Raw genomic sequence first — 15297 nt, 5'->3', positions numbered from 1 at the left:
CTTCTTCAAGATTCAAGTTAATAATTTTATGGCCCAGGATGAACCATTTGGTGCCAAGATTATCCCAAAATGCATCTTATGGGTGAGGGGCCTAGTGCCATTCTGAGTTTTAAGACATTCCTTTCTTTCATTAACAGACTGCTAGTGACTATATAACATCCAGCTGAAGACTAGCAGGGGTACCCTTTCTGCCCCCTTCTGATGCCTATGTCAGAAGCTTTCTCTATCTCCTTTATACTTTAATAAAACTTTATTACACAAAAGCTCTGAGTGATCAAGCCTTGTCTCTGGACCCAGATTTAATTCTTCTCCTCAGGGGGCCAAGAATTCCGGCGTCTTTGCAAGATTCAACAACAACCTTTCAGTGTGGAACAAAAGGGAACCAGCTCTCCATGAAGTACCTCACCTGTACTACCAAACTCCCCTGGAGGAGAAACCCAGTGATAAGTTCATCTGAGATGGGATGAAGGGAGGCTATTTCATTACCCTTTATAATTCCTCTGAATGAGGAGGTGGTGGAGTTGGTGGGTCATCACAAACTCTTCCATGGCCTAGACTATCTCCCAGTCGCTTTCTTTGGGGTTGTCTCTCCCCAGCTTCAGTCATGTAGTTCTGGAGGAAATTGACAATCATGTGTGCTGCTGGATCAGGGCCACAAGACCATGTAAAGCCAATCATAGGACCCCATGGCCCTGCCAGGATGGCTGATCTAGGACTGTACATGTGATCTGAGGTGGGTCATTCAGAGAACACCCTTGAACTCTGATGTCTTCAATCTTTTCTTTCCTTATTAAAGATGGCTTCAGGATATAAAACCCTAGGGCAGGTAGCTTGGACTCTGTCACTCGGTGTAGATGCCTTAATGAAGAAAGTTGTCAAGCCAAGACCATCAGAGAAGAGGGAATAAAAGAGTGAGGGTGTGAAATAGAGAACTGATGATTTCTGATTTCTTGGGTCGAGTCACAGAGATCTTTGTATTTGCTCTGATTCTTGAGTCCTGGATTCCCAGAATCATTTCAGTGAGTCTCTCCTTTCCTTGAAGCTAGTTGTAGGTGGGCTCCTCTCAACTGTGATTCAGACTTTGTTCTAGATTCTTCTCGATCACTGTACACCTCCCAGACACAAACAGAGGCATCCATTTGTTTCAGCACCATTACGAATGAAACCTTTTTTTTTTTTTCAATATATATATTTATTTATTTTAATTGGGGGTTAATTACAGTATTGTATTGGTTTTGCCATACATCAACATGAATCTGCTACAGGTGTACACGTGTGAAACCTTTTATTCTTTATTGAAAATAGGGTATGCAGACCACCAAATACAGTTTACCAGCATCTTGGGCCGGAGTACCTCAAGTGTGATTTAGTGTTTGCTCAGAGGGCCTTACTGATTCCTGAACCACTCCAAGCATTTATACTGTCTCTGCCAGGCCAAGCCTGTAATTTCCTCAATCAAAGACTGAAATATACAGCCTCAGGAAGACATCACCCAGGATCCAGGTCTCTCTAGATATCCTCACTGTGTTCTCTTTAAAGGTGGTATAGCAGTGACTTCTAGGATCCTGGGGCAGTCAGACACACACCAGTCACACTAAGCCCTTACTTGCAACTCCCACAAATATCTAGATCCAGCACAATTCTTGGTTTTATTTCCCTCTTTTGGTAAGTATCATGGGATTTTCCCATTAGCAGGGGATATGAGAGTTCATCCACAACGAAAAAGGGCCAAGACATGAGGTTGCCACGAGAAAGGGTGTGGGGGGGGTGGAAGACTCGGAGTTGGGGATACAGAGGAATGATAAACAACAAAGTCCTACTGAAGAGCATAAGGAAAGATATTAACTATCCAGTCATAAACCACATGAGAAATAATAAGAAAAAGAAAATGTATTTCTGTATGTGTATAACTGAGTCACATTGCTGTGCAGCAAAACTTAACACAACACTGAAGATTAGCCACATTTCAATAAAATTTTTAGAAAAGAAAAAGAGTGTCCATAGTTCTCCTCTCTCCCTGTTTATTTCATTCTGACTCCTGCTCCTTGTTTCCTCTGCAGAGAATGCTGGTTCTCCTCCTGCGTCCCCACAACCCATACTTTATTAAAAAACAAACAAAAAAACCACTTTATTTTGTATTGGAGTATAGCTGATTAACAATATTCTGAGTTTCAGGTGGACAGTAAATTGACTCAACCATATGTATCCATGTATCCTAGTCCCCAAAATACCCCTCCCATCCAGGTTGTCATATAACTGAGTAGAATTTCCCATGCTACACAGTAACTCATTGTTGGTTATCCATCTTAAATAGAGCAGTGCCCACAACACGTTCTTGAAGACTTAACTTAGGAACTCTGGGAAGCCTCCTTCGGCCCGCATTCATCCTCTTTGGCCACTCCAGGCTTGGGTGGGTAACGTACTCTGGTTCCCCATCTCCACTGGTCAGTCCATAGCCCTCATCACCCTGAGTAAGTCCCCAGTGCCCCAGTGCAGAGCACCTTGGGATGCCATTTGCATGGAATCCAGTGCAGTTTTGCCTAGAACCAAGAAACCCTCCATATGGCTCCATGAGTTTACAGTTTTAGAATTCTTGAAATTCGCTCCCTTCCTCAAAGTCTTCTTTGAGCCCATCAGCCAGCTCTGAACTGCCCTAGGGAGCTGACATGAAGCCTCCACCCTGTGCTGGGGCTGAGCAATCACTGTGAACCCTTTATTCACATTAGCACCCAGCTTCCCCACAGAGGGGTCGGGTAGCCTGACTCACAAAGGGGGCACCAGGCCAGACCTAGGGGAAGATGCATCCAATAATTTGGGTGACCATGTAATTTATCATCCAAACCAGGAAAACTGTGAGAAGGGAAGGGAGACTGTTAATCCCTATAGTGGGACAGCACACTGGGACTGTCCCCAGCCATTCTCCTTGTAACATGGCCTATTTCAGGGACTGCTAGAGCTGACTTTCTGTGTTCTTCCGTATGAGGGTTCAGATTGAACTGAAGCTCTTTGAGGACTGAGGACCTGAGTGTTCCCCTCTCCTTGTGACTCCCACCATGCCAGCATGGCGTGGTGTCTCCACATTTATTTCAGGATGTGCAGTGTCCCAGATGGCCCTTTACTCTCAAGGGATTCGTGTTGTTGGAGGCTCTGGACAGCCCCAGGGCTCAGCAGCATCTGCAATAGTGTGAGATGGCCTGAAGAGGGCATCCTCTTCCCAGCAGCAGCCCAAGGGTTCCTGCAAGTTCCTATTTGAGAACCACCCCTCAGGGTTCTGCCCTCACCTTGAGGATGTAGGCTTGAGCTGGGACTGGGTAGTTGAAACCATTGATGGTGCAGATAATAGAGGACAGGGTATTGACCACAAAACATGAACTGTAGTGTTGTTAGAGAGAGAGGGAGAGAGGTTGACCCTGGAGAACCTTCTTGTGTGTGGAGATTGGGAGTGACCCTGGGGCATGACCCTTCACCTCGGAACCCCGTGGCATGGCACTGATGAGCTTCTGGATGTTACTGACCAGTCTTCTTGGGCCAAGGATCAATGATGTCCCAGTATCCACAAGGGCCTCGCAGCCGCCAGAACAAGCAATAACATTTTTCATGGAGATGCTGAGAGACAGTGTGACAAAGCAGGCATCAAGGTCACTCTGAGTCTCCCCAGAGCTGCCCCCTTCCCGACCGTCTCCTAAACAGCCCTTCATCTTTTGTGCTGACTCTTTTCCTTTGCTCCTGACACGGCACCTTCCTTGACATTCTTGAATGCAGTACTTGAATACACCAGGCTCTTTTGCTCCTTGACACAAGCTGGTCTTCCTTCCTAGAGGAGCCCCCTTCCCTTTGACTAGCAAATTTCTTCTCATCTTCCAGATTCCAGCTTAACTGTCACGGTTTCAGGGAAGTCTTTCCCCCGTTGTTTATCAGTCTTTTTTGACAGTCTCTGTAGACACTTCCTCATGTCTAGCATGTGCCAAAGTCACAATTCGCTATGTGTGTGTCTCATTTCCTGTGCATCTGCCTTCTTAGATGTGAGGGCGAGTTTTATTCTCATTGCCTCCCTAAAGTGCCTGGTGCACAGTGGATGCCCAAGGCTTGTCTGTTTAGTAAGTGAATGAAGACTGTGAAAATAATGAATGAGGAACATCCAGAGAGCTATATCTGTTGGGGAACAAGTAATGGGTCAATTGCAGAGTGATGATGCAGATTCACGACAGTAGCAGATTCTCATAGTGGTGGAAGAAGGGCTCCTCTGGGAGAGGGAGTCTGCCAGCACTGCTCCCACAACCAGCTCAGACCCTGAGACACTAGCCAGGAAATACATGACTAGCCCACAGAAACTCCAAAGGACAGGTCAGCTTTTGTCTCGGGTATCACACAGAATCCTATCAATTATGCCTCTTGTCCTCAGGTCACTCCTGGATCCCACTGTCCTGATTCTCTGTTATAGCCCCTGCCCCACTATGTGCCCATGAATGTGGGGTGTCTTTTTTATTAGTTGCTTTCACGTCTTAAGACTTCAGAAAATCTCTCTACACTGCTCAGTAGTTGCTCCCTTAGGAGACCAGTCTCCCCATTTGCTCAGGACTTCCCCTGTTTTTAAACTGACATTTATCTGTACTGAGAACTTCCTTGGTCCCAGGTAGCCCCAGACAGTTGGTCATCTTATACCTCTGTTCAGGCTGGAGAAATTCTCCCTGGTCCTCTGTTCACTACACTGTAGAGTCCTTTAACCATACTCCATGCCTCATAGGGCAGTGGGTGCAATCTTCTCCCAGCTGCCCATACCTCTCTGGACCCTTTTAGGACCCTGGTCAGAGCACTGGTTTCAGAAGGTCTTGGGGATTATGAACCCATGGGTTGTTTGCATATCTATCTGCTTGTGTGTTAGTTTGTATATGTGTCTGTATGTGTGTTTCTATGTGTCTCTGTGAGTGCTTGTATGTCTCTGACTAGCTATGCATGTTTATATGTGTCTCTGTGTACATTTATATGTGTCTGCTTACGTGTTTCCATGTGTCTGTGTGTCTGTCTGTGTCATTGTGGGTGGTGCATACGTCTGTGTGACTATGTGTGTGAGAATGTATTTGTGTGTGTCTGCCTGTGTCCATGTATGGCGGAGAAGCCTGGTGGGCTGCAGTCTATGGGGTCACTAGAGTCGGACACGACTGAGCAACTTCACTTTCACTTTTCATTTTCATGCATTGGAGAAGGAAATGGCAACCCACTCCAGTGTTCTTGCCTGGATAATCCCAGGGACGGGGAAGCCTGGTGGGCTACCGTCTATGGGGTCGCACAGAGTCAGACACGACTGAAGTGACTTAGCAGCAGCAGCAGCAGCAGCAACAGCAGCCTGTGTCCATGTACAGTAGCAGGAGCATCACTTGGGCTGATCCTCAGAGGGAGAGGTTACTGGTCCATGTGTACACTCCAGTAGCCCGCATGGATCAATGGTACCCAGTTGAGCACTCCCTGGTAGTAGGATTTATCCACCCCACCAAACATCACCACACTGCCTTTTTCCCTGCATATGTTGAGAGAAGAGAGGGGGGGGATCCTTGGAGGATAGTAACCACAGCGTTGTCTGAGAGCTGTGCTGGTCCACCCATCAAGGCCCTAATAAGGTGCCCATGTACAGATGCAGAAATCAAGGCTAGGAGCGATTGAGATCCAGACTGAGTTCGATTACTGGCTAAAGAGTGGCAGAGAGGAGGTTAGAAGCTGAGTCACCTGGCTGGGCTCCACCTACTCTATCTTCTGAAGATGCCCTACCTCCAGCTACCTAAGTGCTCAGACACACTCAGAGGACACCATGCTGAAGCATAATGGCTTTCTCCTTGTCCAGCTTCTCACTTTTCAGGAAAATCAAAGCCTGGGAGTTCTAACTGTGTGGGTTCAGGTCACCCAGAGTTGGATTCGCTGGCCTGTGACCTCTATGATTCAAAGGGCCCCGCACTCAGAAGGGACCCCACCTCTGCTCTGCTTATCTTGAAATGCCTAATATTTCTTGAACAAGGGGTCCCACGTGTTTGTTTTGTGTCCCACACTTTCATTTTCACTGGCACCTGCAAATGGGTAGCTGGTCCTGGGCTCCCAGTGGAATGCTAATGAAGAAGGAAAGATGTCCACCATCCTTCTCCTTCCTTCCTTATCAAATTCATAAGCAAATTGTATTGCCTTTTCCTCCAACTTGTTTCCCATTGCCTTCCATTAGTCTTCCTCCTCACTCAACCCCCTAGACCAAGTTACTGGTTTTAAGCCCAGGAACAGGGTTGTGTTACAATAAAACATTATTTATAAAGGCCAGTGGTGAAGCCAGGTACAGCCCTGGGGCTATATTTATCCTGGGTTAGATTATCTCTCAGGATTCTTCTTTATCAAGTGTTCTATAATTTTCATTCAACTGAAAGTATCTTACAGCTAATTTGTTGAAAGGGATTGTCCATATCAGACTTATTGCTCAAGTAGAAGGCAAAAACAGGCTCATAAATGGCACCTTGATTCTTCAGGTTGTCAAAGATGGGGATAGCTCCAAAGATGGATATGTTGGTGTAGTTCAAGTCCAAGATGCCATCAAAAAGTGCACACTCACACCCGTATTCCATAATGCTTAGACCAAACAGCTGGTCAGTACTTACAAGGTCCACAATTTGTGGGAGAAAAGAGTGTTCCCACTTACAGATATGTGAAGTGGGGCTAAGACTGGGCTGGGGTGCATTGCCATTAAATGCTCAGAGAAGAATTGAGGCTGGGCTGTGTCTTTGGTGGACATCAGATGGTTAGACCAAGCTGGGAGGGGAATTTGGGTTCCATTTGTGAGAGGCTGTGAATTTTAAAACCTCTGCCCCTCTGAAAAACACTACCGGAGTCAGTAAAATTGGCCTTGTGGCTTCTGTCCAGGTGGTGCAACCGAGTCAGGCCAGGACCCATTGGTGCCAACTTGTGGACAAAATGAGTCGAGAGTAAGGTAGCCTTCTCTGGCATCAGTTCAGTTCAGTTCAGTCACTCAATTGTGTCCGACTTGTGGCAACCCCATGTTTCGCAGTACGCCAGGCTTCTGTGTCCATCACCATCTCCCGAAGTTCACTCAAATTCACATCCATAGAGTTGGTGATGCCATTCAGCCATCTCATTCTCTGTCATCCCTTTTTCCTACTGCCCCCAATGCCTCCCAGCATCAGAGTCTTTTCCAATGAGTCAAATCTTCGCATGAGGTGGCCAAAGTACTGAGTTTTCAGCTATAGCATCATTCCTTCCAAAGAACACCCAGGACTGATCTCCTTTAGAATGGACTGGTTGGATCTCCTTGCAGTCCAAGGGACTCTAAAGAGTATTCTCCAACACCACAGTTCAAAAGCGTCAATTCTTCGGTGCTGAGCTTTCTTCACAGTCTAACTCTTGCATCCATACATGACCACTGCAAAAATCAAAGCCTTGACTAGGCAGACCTTTGTTGGCAAAGTAATGTCTCTGCTTTTCAATATGCTATCTAGGTTGGTCATAACTTTTATTCCAAGGAGTAAGCATCTTTTAATTTCATGGCTGCAACACCATCTGCAGTGATTTTGGAGCTCAAAAAAATGAAGTCTGACACTGCTTTCACTGTTCCCCCATCTATTTCCCATGAAGTGATGGGACCAGATGCCATGGTCTTCATTTTCTGAATGTTGAGCTTTAAGCCAACTTTTTCACTCTTCTTTCACTTTCATCAAGAGGCTCTTTAGTGAAAAAGCCAACTTTTTCACTCTTCTTTCACTTTCATCAAGAGGCTCTTTAGTTCCTCTTCACTTTCTGGTGTCATCTACATATCTGAGGTTATTGATATTTCTCCCGGCAATCTTGATTCCAGCTTGTGCTTCTTCCAGCCCATTGTTTCTCATGATGTACTCTGCATATAAGTTAAATAAACAGGGTGACAATATACAGCCTTGATGTGCTCCTTTCCTATTTGGACCCAGTCTGTTGTTCCATGTCCAGTTCTAACTCTTGCTTCCTGACCTGCATATAGGTTTTTCAAGAGGCAGGTTAGGTGGTCTAATATTCCCATCTCTTTCAGAAGTTTCCACAGTTTATTGTGATCCACACAGTCAAAGGCTTTGGGATAGTCAATAAAGCAGAAATAGATGTTTTTCTGGAACTCTCTTGCTTTTTCCATGATCCAGCGGATGTTGCCAATTTGATCTCTGGTTCCTCTGCCTTTTCTAAAATCAGCTAAAACATCTGGAAGTTCATGGTTCACATATTGCTGAAGCCTGGCTTGGAGAATTTTGAGCATTACTTTACTAGCGTGTGAGATGAGTGCAATTGTGCCATAGTTTGAGCATTCTTTGGCATTGGCTTTCTTTGGGTTTTGAATGAAAACTCACTTTTTCCCATCCTGTGGCCACTTCTGAGTTTTCCAAATTGCTGGCATATTGAGTGTACACTTTCACAGCATCATGTTTCAGGATTTGAAATAGGTCAACTGGAATTCCATTACCTCCACTAGCTTTGTTTGAAATGATGCTGTCTAAGGCCCACTTAACTTCATACTCCAGGATGTCTGGCTCTAGGTGAGTGATCATATATCTACTACTGCTGTCAGGAATCCCTTAGAGTCAATGAACTAGCCATCATGGTCAACAAAAGAGTCCAAAATTCAGTACTTGGATGCAATCTAAAAAACGACAGAATGATCTCTGTTCATTTCCAAGGCAAACCATTCAATATCACAGTAATCCAAGTCTATGCCCCAACCAGTAATGCTGAAGAAGCTGAAGTTCAACGGCTCTATGAAGACCTATAAGACCTTTTAGAACTAACACCCAAAAAAGATGTCCTTTTCATTATAGGGGATTGGAATGCAAAAGTAGGAAGTCAAGATACACCTGGAGTAACAGGCAAATTTGGCCTTGGAATACAGAATGAAGCAGGGCAAAGGCTAATAGAATTTTACCAAGAGAACACACTGGTCATAGAAAACACCCTCCTCCAACAACAAAAGAGAAGACTCTATACATGGACATTACCAGATGGTCAACACCGAAATCAGATTGATTATATTGTTTGCAGCCAAAGATGGAGAAGCTCTATACAGTCAGCAAAAACAAGACCAGGAGCTGACTGTGGCTCAGATCATGAGCTCCGTATTGCCAAATTCAGACTTAAATTGAAGAAAGTAAGGAAAACCACTAGACCATTCAGGTATGACCTAAATCAAATCCCTTGTGATTATACAGTGGAAGTGAGAAATAGATTTAAGGGACTAGATCTGATAGAGTGCCAGATGAACTATGGACTGAGGTTCGTGACACTGTACAGGAGACAGGGATCAAGACCATCCCCATGGAAAAGAAATGCAAAAAAGCAAAATGGCTATCTTGGGAGGCCTTACAAATAACTGTGAAGAGAAGAGAAGTGAAAAGCAAAGGGGAAAAGGAAAGATATAAGCATCTGAATACAGAGTTCCAAAGAATAGCAAGAAGAGATGAGAAAGCCTTCTTCAGCGATCAATGCAAAGAAATAGAGGAAAACAACAGAATGGGAAAGACTAGATATCTCTTCAAGAAAATTAGAGATACCAAGGGAACATTTCATGCAAAGATGGGCTTGATAAAGGACAGAAATGGTATGGACTTAACAGAAGCAGAACATATTAAGAAGAGGTGGCAAGAATACACAGAAGAACTGTACAAAAAAGATCTTTGCGACCAAGATAATCAAGATGGTATGATTCCCGGGCATCACTATGACATAATGACAGGAATGGACTGAATTCTCTGTAAGGTACTGTGGATTCTGCATCTGTCCAGGAAGACAGAAACTGAAAACACACTCTTGCTTGCAGGGATCTATGAAACTACTGCCTGGGAAGTTCACTTTTGGGGATAAGTGTGTATTTGTGTGACTGTGTATGATAGATAAAGAGAGAGAGGGGAACTCTCAAGTACTCTGGGGAGGCAGGCCATATATTTTATTAGACTCTCAAAGGCACCCTAGAGTAAGAAATCATTTATCAGGCCCCTTTACATCTCTAGCCTCCAGTTTGCCACTATGGATACCTGAAGCCCTTGATGCCCTCACGGTACCCAGATCAGTTTTATCCTGTCACTAAAACCTATAACAACTGCAGTTCTGAAAAGCCAACCCCACTCCACCATTACCACATGTGTGCCCTCAGCAAGGCCCTTGCTGTCTGCACCTCAGTTTCCTCATATGTCTCATGAGCTAATCAGACCACCTACTGCTTGGGGTTGTTGCAGGATTAAACCAATTATTACCTGAAAGTGCCTGGAACAGTCTGTGAATATAAAAGTGGATGCTCTTTTCCTCTCTTCTCGCTCCCAACAAAATGAACCTTGAACTGCTCGTCGGCAGAGGAGCTGCAAGTCCACACCTCCAGCCACTCTCTGGGTTAGCTAATCCATTTTCTTGTGTGTCACCACTGGCACTGCCTCCGCAGGGACAGGATCCTTTGGGTAAGATGGCCAATATCTATGGGAGTTAGGCTAGGAAGGGTCCTACCTGATGGTCCTGCATCTGTTTTTCAAGCAGAGGTCACTCCACAGCCAGTCCTGACTCAGCTTCTCTTTACATGTTACCCGAATGGTGTCATAAGCAAGAAATTCCTTCATGCTCCCAGATCCATAGGCGATCCTGAAGGTTTTGGTGTAGGCCGGAAGGTGGAAGACTTGTAACGTCTGAACCTAACTTGTGCAGCTGCAGACACGACAGATGAGTGTCATCAGGTGCCAAGGTTGGAAACAGATCGGCAGGGCAAGAAGGATGGTCCAGGTACAGGGTGTCTACTCACAACAAGCTGGACTTGGGCAAAAGAGGGAGGGCACCCACAAGTCAGATGAGCCTGTGTCAAAGACAACCTGGAATTCCTGAGGGAGTGTTCCAATGGTGATGTTACCCACATAGAGCATCTACAGGGAGAAGAAAGGAGTGGATTAATGCAGAACTGGCTACCCTCTATTCCCACACTGCTACCTCCCTCTGGGTGTCACATGTCTCTTTAGATCATTTTCCAACCACTGTGAAGCTCACAGCCTTTGATCACAGAGGTGCTTGCATTTGATTTTTTTTTTCCTATGCTACATTGTATGCAGGATGTTGACTCTATGACCAGGCGTTGAAGTGGTACCTTCTGCATTGGAAGTGCAGAGGCATAACCACTGGACCTCCAGGACCGTTGGACACCCAGGGAAGTACGGGTGCCTTCATTTGAGAAACTCTGTAGTCTCCTCAAACCCAGCCTTAGCACCCTCTTCTCCACGAGGTCCTTCTGGATCAACCCCACCTGCTGCTGAGTCACTTCAGTCATGTCTGACTCTGTGTGACCCCATAGACGGCAGCCCAGCAGGCTGTCCCGTCTCTGGGATTCTCCAGGCAAGAACACTGGAGTGGGTTGCCATTTCCCCACCTACTCCCTCTAAACTCAGACCACATCCAATCAACACCACAGAAGTGACCCTTTCATTTGACATGTATTTACTCTGTGCCTCTCAGGCTGGCATGGGCATTCTTGAAGACAAAATAAGCCCTTTTTCTAATCTAAAAACAGTAACCACTGTGTTAGATTCTGATGGCCTTACACAGAATATGGGTTCAGTAACTTTTTACTGCTGTGGTTCTTGCATCTGTGCAAACTGAATTCCTCTGCCTGGTCATTCACAATTGCTTTGCAGTTGCTTCTACCTTCTGATCTGAGATGGTTCATTCTTCATCTGTAACTAGTTCACTCCCTTAGTTCAGGAAGAACTGCTGCTGCTGCTGCTAAGTCACTTCGTTGTGACTGATTCTGTGCAACCCCATAGACAGCAGCCCACCAGGCTCCACCGTCCATGGGATTCTCCAGGCAAGAACACTGGAGTGGGATGCAATTTCCTTCTCCAATTCAGGAAAGTGAAAAGTGAAAGTGAAGTCGCTCAGTCGTGTCCGACTCTTAGTGACCCCATGGACTGCAGCCTACCAGGCCTCTCTGTTTTGGGGGTATTTCCAGGCAAGAGTACTGTAGCGGGTCGTCATTGCCTTCTGCTCAGAAGGAACAATCTCCCTCAAACTAATGACACATCTTTGACACAGAAATGGATGTTTACCTGCCACCTGGTAATTTCTGGGCCCAGTCACCAAGACAAGAGTTGAGGATGATAGTGCCTTCTCCTCTGCGTGGGGCCCCTTTTGCCCACTGTTTCTGCCTCCTGCAGGAGCCGCAGCCCCAACATCCCAAGGGGCATATCCAGATGAGCCCCCATGCTAAGATGGAGCACCAGGGGGCGCTGTGGAGCACCATCCTCCCAAAACACTCACATCCATGATGTTCCTCAGGGGGTGAATAGTTATATTTGAGCCACGAGAAGAAATCTGAGACAGTCTGTAAGCATGTTCCTTGAGGAAATTGTTCAGCATTTTTTTTCACTGAAGGTATTTCTCATGGTTTTCACTTTCCTTAGGGGTATTCTTTCACCAAACATTTGACAAAGAAAACAAAGAAGATGCTACAATTAGCTGTCAGTGTTAAGCTATAACTGTCATTGTAATGGCACTGTGTATTTTCTCATCATTTTTATGAGTAACCTTATTATAAGAATTTTATTCATATTCCATGGCAAAGACATAGGTTTGAATAAAGATTCTATTCTATAATGTTGGGTGACCACGTGGGGTCTCAGTCTCCCCTTTGGTAAAATGGTGGAATGTAACAATTCAAACCTTGCAAATAGAATATCTTGGGGAAAAGTGAAGTGATGGATGTAAGGCACCAGATAAATAGGAAGTCTCAACAACGACAGCCATTAGCATTGCTGTTGCCATCCCACTGTATCCTTCTCAAAGAAGCTCAGGGAAGGAGGTAGAAGGGGGATTCTTTTTTTTTTTAATTTTATTTTATTCAACTTTACAATATTGTATTGGTTTTGCCATATATCAAAATGAATCTGCCACAGGTATACATGTGTTTCCTATCCTGAACCCTCCTCCCTCCTCCCTCCCCATACCATCCCTCTGGGTCGTCCCAGTGCACCAGCCCCAAGCATCCAGTATCATGCATTGAACCTGGACTGGCAACTCGTTTCATATATGATATTATACATATTTCAATGCCATTCTCCCAAATTATCCCACCCTCTCCCTCTCCCACAGATTCTTATCCTCTTTTACAGGGGAGGAGTTTAAAATGCAAGAGGCTTGTGAATTGGATATGGACACACTGCTTGTCAGATATAAAGCAGTGTATAAGCAGCTCTCCCAATCTATCTTCAAGTTGAAAGACAAGAGAGAGTTGAAAGAAGAATCCAGGAGATAGGGAACAAGTTCAGGAAATGTAGAAAATTAAAAGAAAAGTTAAAAGAAAACACCACAGAGAAAAATACACTCACAGAGACTTCCAAAGGGATGGAGAGATAAATGATAGTGATACAGAGGTGCAGACATAGACATATACACACTGAAGTAGAGAGGGAACAAAGAGGACATGCTAAATAAAAGGTAGAAAAGTGCTATTCCACAGGACCACACCTACATCTGCATTGATGGTGCACTGAACAATTGCAAGGAGTTCCAATTTCAATAGGTCATGACATGACTAGACCCCAGAGTTGTGCAACTATGCAAATCTACACCAAGAACCTTGAATCTCACAGTTCCTATAGCAGGGTACTTATCAATAACTAAGGGTTAAACTTTAAGATTGTCAGGGAAATATTCCATTCCATTCTAAACGTGATGAGTAGAAGAATAATCAGGTGAAAAGAAAAATCACAGAAAGGAAGATGATGTGGCTTACAGTTTCCATACTTACATGACTCTGCAATCTGAGAAGGCCACCAGCCCGAGGAGCACAAGCCACTTCCTGCTTCTTTCCTGGCTCTGAGTACTCAGGGAATTTCAGGTTCTTAGCATGTAGTGGTGACAGGGAGCCCCTAGTTATATATGCTCTGACATGCCCTAGTTTAGCCATTTAGGCCAATAATAGGCCTGAAAAAAACACAAAGGTCTTGATGAAATCTTTACCTTCATCAGTGTCCTTGGCGAGTGGACTTTGAAGCTTCACAGAATACAGAGAAGTGAACTGTAATGTCTTTCTTGAAGCTTGGCTGGAAAATCAAACTGATCTGCATGGACATCTAAGAAGATGGAGAACCTTGCCTACTTGGAGAAAAAAACTGCTATAAAACATCATAAAAATGGATACTAAGGGCCATGCTCGACATTCGTGGTTTCATGTCTTCTTCCTAGATACTTCATGAGGTATGCATTGCTATCTTCATTGGAGAGGAGATTGCTAGGAGGATAAGTTGTCAAATGACAAAGTGAAGACCTCAGGGACAGCCCAGGGACATACAACTGGCTTTAGGTAGGGGGTCTAATGGCATACATCAGGGGCACTTATGATGCCAGACTGCATTAAATATTTAGGGCAGAGCAGTGCCTGGAGAATCCCAGGGATGGGGAAGCCTGGTGGGCTGCCATCTATGGGGTTGCACAGAGTCGGACACGACTGAGGTGACTTAGCAGTAGTACCTCAATTGCATGGTATCAGTATTGGAAGAAATGTCATATGCATCCACAAGATATTTTATATCATCCAACAAATGTACAAGGAAGAATTGTATGCTAGGTTCTGGGTTAAAGGCTTCAAAGTCAAAGTTGATGAAGACAAAAGTAGTCTTTATCCTAAGAGTGCTAGCAGTCTAGTTCTCACAAATTCATGGCCCCAGGAGGCAGGAGATATGATACCAGGACTAGGTGGCCGTGTTTAACCCTAGGCCACACAGGCCTTACCACTGGGATCAACCTTTCATCCACTTCACCCATGCGGGAAAGGAAGGCAGTTGGCCATGTTTTCAAGAGAATCGGAACTTAGGATATTTATGTACAATCTACTGATTTTAATGTTAGCAACTAATTTTTTTCCAAAAAAACAGTGGTAATGAAACCTTCACAGTGATGTGCTGGAATCAGCCTTCACTTTCTGCAGGTTTTTATTTCTTGCCTACAGTTGGGAGTGCAATGGGGACAGAGAGGAATTTAATTCATGTCGGTTGATTTAAAAAGAGACTGCATACTGAACATGTGTGTTTCCTTTATATTTATAAAGAAAGATCATCAGCGACATACAACCCAACAAAATTTAACTGCTGAAGATAAATGGATATATTTCTTATATAATTTCCCTTAGGGTCTATGTCATGAAAAATTTTCTCTGCCAAACCAAACATAGAAGAAAACAATTTTGAAAAGTCTTCCCAATCAAAGAAGACAAAACTACTGTGGCAGCCATAGTAAAGACAATCGTGTTTAATGATTCATCCAAGACTCCCA

The 15297-nt window shown here is 44.6% G+C and overlaps 1 pseudogene; it reads right to left on the bottom strand.

Annotated features, from left to right (window-relative positions):
* Positions 1-1415: 1415 nt before the first annotated feature.
* Positions 1416-14790, bottom strand: LOC147342127 (pregnancy-associated glycoprotein 1-like; annotated as a pseudogene).
* Positions 14791-15297: the final 507 nt, after the last annotated feature.

This window comes from Bos grunniens, chromosome 29 (genome assembly GCF_055505025.1).
Source record: "Bos grunniens cultivar Pamir isolate PY7600 chromosome 29, Bosgru_T2T1.0, whole genome shotgun sequence".
Lineage (NCBI taxonomy): Eukaryota > Metazoa > Chordata > Mammalia > Artiodactyla > Bovidae > Bos > Bos grunniens.
This window is presented reverse-complemented; position numbering and strand designations above follow the sequence as displayed.